Source organism: Parus major, chromosome 17, assembly GCF_001522545.3.
Source record: "Parus major isolate Abel chromosome 17, Parus_major1.1, whole genome shotgun sequence".
NCBI lineage: Eukaryota > Metazoa > Chordata > Aves > Passeriformes > Paridae > Parus > Parus major.
In genome coordinates, this window is record NC_031785.1 from 2,756,328 (window position 1) to 2,764,447 (window position 8,120).

Consider the following 8,120-nt stretch of genomic DNA (forward strand, 5'->3'; position numbering starts at 1 on the left):
GATAGCACGGTGCATGACACGGTGCTGTGGTACAGTGTGATAGCACGGTGCATNGTGTGATAGCACGGTGCATGACACGGTGCTGTGGCACGGTGTGATAGCACGGTGCATGACACGGTGCTGTGGCACGGGCCGGGCCGTGCGCCGTTCCGCCCCCGGCAGCGCCTCCGCCCGCGGCACGGGCCGGCGCGGGTGGCGAGCTGGGAACCGGCCCGCCGGGAGATGCCAGCAAGGTGTGATCCCTCCTCTGCCGCCCGGAGCCGCCGACTTCAAAGCCCGGTGAGCTTTCAAATGCAGCAGCTCCCGCACAGGGCGGGGAGACTCCCAGCCAGGGAGGAAGCGAAGACTGCAAGAGGGAGAGAAACCACACGCACCTGGACTCGCAGGATGGATGGGACCGACCCCCTGTCCCAAGGCATGGGGACGAGGTGATGCTGCCTGGTGGGACCCAGGTGCCACCACCAGGGCCCTGCTCCTGGCAGGATTCAGTGCCCCCGCTCCTGGCACAGCTGGGCTGGGCTGGTGCTGTCTCCTGGACTTTGGAGTGCAGAAGCTGCCGAGGGTGGTGGTGTCCTGCTCCGGAGCGAGCTGTGACCCTGTGGTTCTGCCACTGCCCCTGTGGTTCTGCCTGTGCCCCTGTGGTTCTGCCACTGCCCCTGTGGTTCTGCCACTGCCCCTGTGGTTCTGCCACTGCCCCTGTGGTTCTGCCTGTGCCTGGATGGAGCCGTGGCCCTGCCCCATGGAGCAGGGAGCTGCATGGGACGATGCTCCCACGGACGTCCAGCAGCATAAACACATCAAAGCATGTCCTGATGGCAGCGAGTAAACAGGAAGGGACAGAAACACAAACACAGCTCCTCGCAACTGGCGGGGGAGAAAAACAACTCTCTCTCCAGGCGGGAGAAGGTTTGCTGCCCGCTCAGCTGTGACCCCGTGGAAAAATGAGCCAAATGAGCCAAATGAGCCAAATGGACCAAATGGGCCAAAAGGGCTTGGAACCACCTGCTCCAAATGCTGTTGGGTGGGTGGCTGTGGGGGACTGAACTCTGCCAGTGGGGGCTGCAGGGGTTGTGGGTGCCCATGTGCCCCTTGCTGCCCCTGTGTACCAGGGCATCGTGCTCAGTGCTCTGAGCAAAGTGGGTTTAGGAAAACTGCTGGAGATGGGCTGAGTGGGATGGGGGCAGCACAGGGTGTTGCAGGCTGCTGCCTCACCCGCTCCTTCCCCGGTTCCCAGGGCTGCCCGACAGGGCTGCACCAGGATCCCTAATGGGATTAAGGGCCTCCTTGCCCGGTCATCCCATCCTAATCCTGCAGGGAGGCAGAAAGTCAGGCTGGGACAAAAGGCATTAGCTGTCCTCGGCTTCTGACTTCTGTGCAGGTGGTGGGGCCGGGGCAGCAGCCCCAGACCCCTCAGTGCTGCCACACGGGTGGTCACAGCCCCTGGCCCATTCCCTGGCCACTGCTGGGGACGCTGCTGCCACATGGGGACCCCAACCCTGCGGGCACTGGACGTGGGAGCGCGGCGCTGGCACGGCTCCGCTGGGCGTCAGAGGGACGAGCTGATTCACCGCCTCGGAGCAGCTGTGTCCAGAAAAGTTCCTGTTTTCCAGTGAAATCCCAAACTCCATGCCTGGAAAAAAACAAATGAGAGTGGAGCAGGTGCCTGGCCCTGTGCAGGGTAGCTGCAAGGGCACAGCCTTGGCTGCCTGTTGAAAACACAAACTCCAGGGCTGGACTGGTCCACAGTCAGAAACTGAGGAAACAACTCAAAACAATCCCCACTCCAAAGAAACACCAGACTCAGGGATTTGGGAGGGAGTCAAACCCTCCTGCTTTGGGGCATGAGACAAAGTAAAAAGGTGAGAAAATCAAAATTAAATTCTCCTGGTGAAGGATTATCCCCCATGTGCCTACTCCCCTCCAGCTCATCTCTGCTGTCCCCCAGGCAGCCACACAAGTCCCAGTCCCTGCAGAGTCCTGGGCAGTGTGAAAAACCAAAACCAAAACCAAATCCACCTCTACACCAACGGGAGATGACTCCAAGGGTCAGACCTGGGCTGTGCTAAGTGTTCAGAAGGTTTAAATGAAAACATGATTTAAATTAAAACATGAATGTGTTTCTCTGCACAGGCACAGCAATGCCACAACACATGGTGCTCAGGAAAGGGGAGCTCATCCCTCCCCTGGGGAGAGCCCAAGGTGCCTCCTGCAAAGGGAACATGAGGATGAGGGGTCCATCCAGGCTGTCCCTGCCCCCCAAACCACAACTCTCCGGGGGTGACAGCCAGCACAGCCCCATGGGGCGCTGGGCAGGGGGGCTCCGTTCCCCCCTGCGAGAGCAGGCTGGCTTCAGTGGGTTGGCTTCGGTTTGCTGAGCGGGATGTTTTCAAACCTGCTCTTGAGGGAGGAGGTTTGCCAACGGAAATATGTAACTGACTGTAAATAATGGCTTTTATCTGCAGTGAAATGAATAAACTCCCGGCAGCAGCAGGGCAGAGCCAGCGGGGCTGCGCAGGTGACAGCACAGGGTGTTGGGTTACGGGCTCCCCATCACCGCCAGAGCCCCCCGATGGCTTGTGACAGGTTCATAAGCTGAGAAATGTGATGCTTTGCAAGGTTCAGTAAATATTAGGACTACTCCTCCCTCTTTCTGGTGCAGGTTTAATTGCGAGGATAATTCATGAGAGTACAAGGAAGGAAAAAAAAACAACTGGGAAAATCAGACCTGTTAAATAGAATCCATTAATAACGAAATGATTGTTCCTCTGCATGTGATTCAGACAGCTGCCTAATTGTTAATTACCTCGATATGAGAATAACAGGTAATTACGGGGCTGCATCACGAGGAGACGACTTTTTTTTTTCCTGCTTCTTTTCTCTTGGTGAATGGCGGAGCCGGAGCGTGCCCCGGCAGGTCACGCCAGGACTCGGAGGAGAGGCACTCCCCAGCTCCTGAGGTGGAAGCTCTGGGTTCCAGCCACGTCCTGAAGCTATTCCTGCTCTTGGACATAGATCTCAAGACACACAGCTTTTCCTCAGGGTGCTGGGGACCAGACACCCCCCTCAGCCATGGGGCCCTGCCCGGGCAGAGCCCAGCCCTGGCTCCACACTGAGCAAACAAGAACCAAAAGTCATTGGTGACCTTGCCTGTCAAATTCCCCAAGATTACTTGATTTAAGAGACATTCTTGAAATATTTCATTCCCATTTGTCTGTTGCAAAATGTGCTTTCTGCACACACAAACACCCTGGAACCCAGAGGCACAGAAGTGCAACACACACACAGGTAGCTACTGAGCAAATATCTGGCAAAGACAGGACTCTGCTTTAAGTCTTTTTGCCCTAAGAAACATTTCTGGGTCCCAGTTTCTAGAGGTGAGAAGATGCAGAGACAGACAGGCACTGCTGGGGGGGTGATAACATCTGTGCAATTAGTGACGCTGCTGCTGCTGCTGGGGATTTGCCATCACTGGTTCTGTGCAATTTTTACTTTTGGCTTCTTGTGGGGAAGTGATGCCAGCCAAGACACAGCTGAGCAAGGAGGCAGTCAGGACAGAGGACTGTGCATGGAGAGAGCTGTCTGAGACCTGAGCAGAGGAAGAGGCAGCCCCATGGATGCCTCCCACACTGGCTGGGCTTCACAGGCCTCATCCAGTGCTGGTGTTTCCCATGCAAGAGGAGCGGGACATCAGATCTCCTTGGGGTGTGGAGCTGATTTCAGTCCAGGAGAAGACAACCCATTTATTCCATTGTCTGCCCAACCAGAGGGTGTTGGGGAACATGACGGGGTCCAGTGGCTCTGGGGCCACCCACCACAGGCTCTGTTCCAGCCATTCCCATCAGCCAGGGATGAGACACTTGCAGCAGCCTGGAACAGGGACCCTGCACCCTCTGCCAGAGGCAGTCCTGGTCCTGGGCACGTCCCACTGCCAGCAGCGTGCTGGGGAGGGAGGGATGCTCTCCTTCTCATCCCAGCTTCCTGCAGGCAGAAATAGCCCTGGGTTCCTGTGTGTGTGGTGTATTTATAGTGTGAGAGGCTCTGTGAGTGCCCTTCTGGCTCTCACCTGCGTTTCAGGAGGAAACAGTGTCTCCCTGCCGTGCGTGTGCTTCCCACGGGCCCGGCACAAAGCACGTCCCACCAGTGGGATCTACGTGACCCTGTCCCTGCTGTGGGGACAGTGCTGGGCCCAGCTGGGATGCCAGGTGGGATAACCCATGGCACAGGGATGTGGGAGACACAGAGGACGCCTGCTGCTGCCCTCACCACCCACACAACGAGGACAAAGTCTGTGGGATGGGTGGCAAGATCCTTCTGAGATGCAAAAGAAGAAGGGAGTCTGGAATCCAGCTCCCAGCTCCATGCTGTCCAAGAGATCCAGGGCTGGAGGCTCCAGCTGTGAGGTGGGCGATGCCTCCCAGCATTGGCAAGGGCAGGGCTGGCACAAATCACCACCCACAACAGTGACAGGAGCTTATTTTTCTAAGCATATCACCAAAGAAGCTAAATATACATTTTCCATTCAATTCCCCAAAGCAGCGATAGCCCAGAGCCTAAAAATAAATCCCTTTGGATTGTGCCCGGGCCAGAATTAGACTGCCTTCAGGCCAAGCCCTGCTCAGCTTCATCTCAGCCTCCTCTCTGCCTCTGGGCTCCAGTGGCACAGGGCAGGGTGGCTCTGTGTGCCCCCACCTTCCCCAGCCCAGAGGCTCTGTGGTGCCACATCCCAAGGAGTGGTGGTGGTGAGCAGAAGACTCCCAGTGGTTGATGCCTGTTTCAAGACTTACCAGCTGGAAAAATTCACATTTTTCAAAGCTTTTCCCAGCCCAGGGTATGCCAAGTGTTGGCCTAAACCCCAGTGTGTTCCCTGGTGCTACCATCCCACCAGCCTCCACCCTGGCTGCTGCCTCAGCATGGCTTGTCCACGGCTCACATTCCCACTTCCAACCCCTCTCCAGCCATGATTTTAGCCCCTCTCCACCCCCAGAGGCTTTTCCTGCACCCAAATACACAAGTGGGGTCACACTGCTGCTCTTTCATTTGATGGATGCCCATTTTGGAGAGCTCTGTGGGCACAAGGGGCCAGGCAGTGACCCCTTGGCCACCCCAGCTCGTCCTTCCCTACGCTGTGTAACTCATAACCACTGCTCCAACTCAGTGAAATAACACATTTGAAAGAAACAGGGCGGGGGGGAAAAAAAATACCCCAAACCCTGTAAAACTGAAATTGTAGTTCTCCCGGGATGCAGAGTCTGAAATATTCCCACAACCTTTGCATAATGCATTGCTCATGTCAGACCTCAGGAGACAGAAATTAATAGCTAACAGCAAGCAGGCATGGCACACACGTGGGCTTCCCTTCGTTCCCTGCTCCCAGGGGCTCCACGCTCGGGGGATGCTTTTCCTTTACATTCAACTCAAATAATTCTCATTTAAAGACCCGAGAAGAAAAAGGCTGTAGAGGACTCGCAGAGAATTTGTGCCAAACAGGAAATATTCAATAAATGTTTATCCTCTCGCACAATGGTGGGGTTTCAAAAGTTTTCTATGGATGAGGTTTAAGGCTGGAGGGGTGGAGGGGCTTCTCCTGCCCCTCCGGGCTCTGGATGAGTGAGAGATGAGTTTGGGTTCTGCCTGTGGCTCCAAATTCCTTGTCTGGGCAGCAGCTCCAGCTGATAGAAGTGGGATCAGGACTGTGCTGTCCTAATTGCATTGAGGGCAGGAATTAAAGGATTTAATTCCTGAGGCAGGAGTCAGAGTTCACTGTCAGCCAGGACACTGCCCTGGTGGGATGCTCCGTGCCTCAGTTTCCCTGCCAAGCCCTCCATTCCCTGCAGAAACGGGGCCATGCTAACTGGACCCCTTTCAAATCGTCTCCTTCCCTCTGCTTTCCTGGTCCCGGCAGCTTTTTCCCAAACCTTCCTCCCCTCCCCCTCCAAAAATGAGAAAAAAATAACTCCATCTGGATGCTGTTTCCACCCAGGCACAGGCCCCGGGGCCGGGAGCCAAGAGAGCAGCGCCTGTGAACGGCAGACGTGGGAGCCGGGGAGGATGTGATGGGGAAGCTGTGAGAAAAGCCTGAGGTCGGCAAACCTTCGGCCTCACCGTGGGAGCCTCTTCCTCGCAGGAGAGGACTTGGCAGTGCCAGCCCCAGGGATGGTGGCTGTCCGGGCTGGGGGATGGCATGGAGAGGCACAGAGGGATGGAGAAACGAGGGGCAGAGCTGAGCCGGAGCCACCTCGTCTCCCTTCTGCTCCAGAGCGGGACATCCCACGGGACCGCGGCTGGTGTGGAGCAGCCTCGGGGATGTTGCATCACTCCTCCAGCAGCAGCTCCAGACTCCCCGGCCTCAGCCAGGGGAGGGGATGGGCTGGCTTCCCGCTTCCCAGACTTCCCACGCCAGCACGTGTTATTTATGACCCGCAGGTTTTCAAATTAAACATAAATTAGCGGCGGCGGGGGAAGCGGGGTCCCGCTCGTGGCCACCACAGCGCAAGGAGCGACCTGGCTGGGGAGGGGGACAGTCACAGCCGGCACGGCAGGAGTTAAACCGCCGGCGTGGGGAAGCCACCTCCATCCTCCAAAATACAATCGACCAGGAAATAAACAGGAGCTTGTGTTTGTTTCAGTGCACAAGTGAAAAATAAAAGGATTTCCTGCGGGCCGGGGCGCCCGGGGTCCCGCAGCCCGGCCGCCCCGCGCCCATTGTTCACCCCGGCTCTGCCGAGGGGGACATTGTTCCCTCCAAATGTCCCAGCAGATAAAGGAGCTGCGCTGGCCATGGCCACCAGCAGCAGAGAGAGCAAACCAGCGGGGTTCATGCAGAATTTGGGAGCAGCACCCAACCCGTGTCCTGCCCGAGCGAGGGAGAGCCACCCTGGGGTGCCAGGCAGGCGGTGACACCCTGGGGTGCCAGGCAGGCGGTGACACCCTGGGGTGCCAGGCAGGCGGTGACACCCTGGGGTGCCAGGCAGGCGGTGACACCCTGGAGTCTTTGTGGGTGACCCCACAGTCCCCCCCAGCCCAAGTGTGGCTGCAGCTGGACCAGACCCAGATTTTGGGTGCTGAGCAGTGGAGGGGTGGCACACGGTGTCACAGCCTCTCAGAGAGGGTTTCTCTCTTCCTCTTTTAGTCAGCCGAATCTCACTGAAGCAGTAAAACCTCACGTTTCCTACTGCTCAATGATATTTGCTGACTGCAGTGTCACAACAACCGTACCGGATGAGTGGGGGAAAAAAAAGAAAGGTTAGAAAAATAACCCTGCGTGAAGGCACGTGGGAATGCTGAGCCCTGACAGCCACAGGAGCAGAAACCCCTCGCTGAGGCTGCTGCTCCTGGAAAGCAGCAGAGTCGAAGGGGAACCCTCCTGCAGCCTCTGGTGGGTCCCTCTGCCTGGGGCTGGGCTGGTGGCGGTGCTGGGGATGGAGCAGGACCGAGCACTCGGGTGTGAAGTGCTCGGCAGGGCTGCCCACGCTTTCACTGCCGGCCTCAAAGAGTTGTTAAGAGCATCTGAAAACAAGGGAGATTTTGCATTTCAAGTCATTCTCCACCTGCTGCCTCTGAAAGGGGTGAAAGCAGGGTCAGGGTTCCACCTGGGGCTCCCTAGGAAACCCCCATCCCCAGTAGGAGGCATTTCAGTGGAAAAATGAAGTAACGAAAGTAAAAATGATGTGGAAGCAGCCATCAGCCTTTGCTGTCCTTTTGCTTTTGAGCAGCCTGGCCACACTGGGGTGGGTCTGAACTCCTCTGCCTCACAAAACTCACGTGGGCTGGACTCAGTTTTGGGTGCCCAGCCAGCCCCTCCCCAGCTCCTCTGGTTGAACACGCGAAATTTGGGCTCCACGTTGGCATAGTCCCCACTTAACCAGCCCTCAGCCTGCTCTGCTGAGACGCTGCTGCTGGGGACAACTTGCAAGGCTCCAAAACCACCTGGAAAAGCTGGGAACCACCACCTGGAAGTGGGGGAACCACCATGGGGACCACTGCAGCCTCTGGGAATGCTGCACTCTCTGGCAAGGACTCTGGTGCTGGGTCATGCCAGGAGAAGATCCCAGAGGGATGAGGGAGGCAGGATTGTTGGGAGAGGGTCCCAGAGGGATGAGGGAGGCAGGATTGTTGGGAGA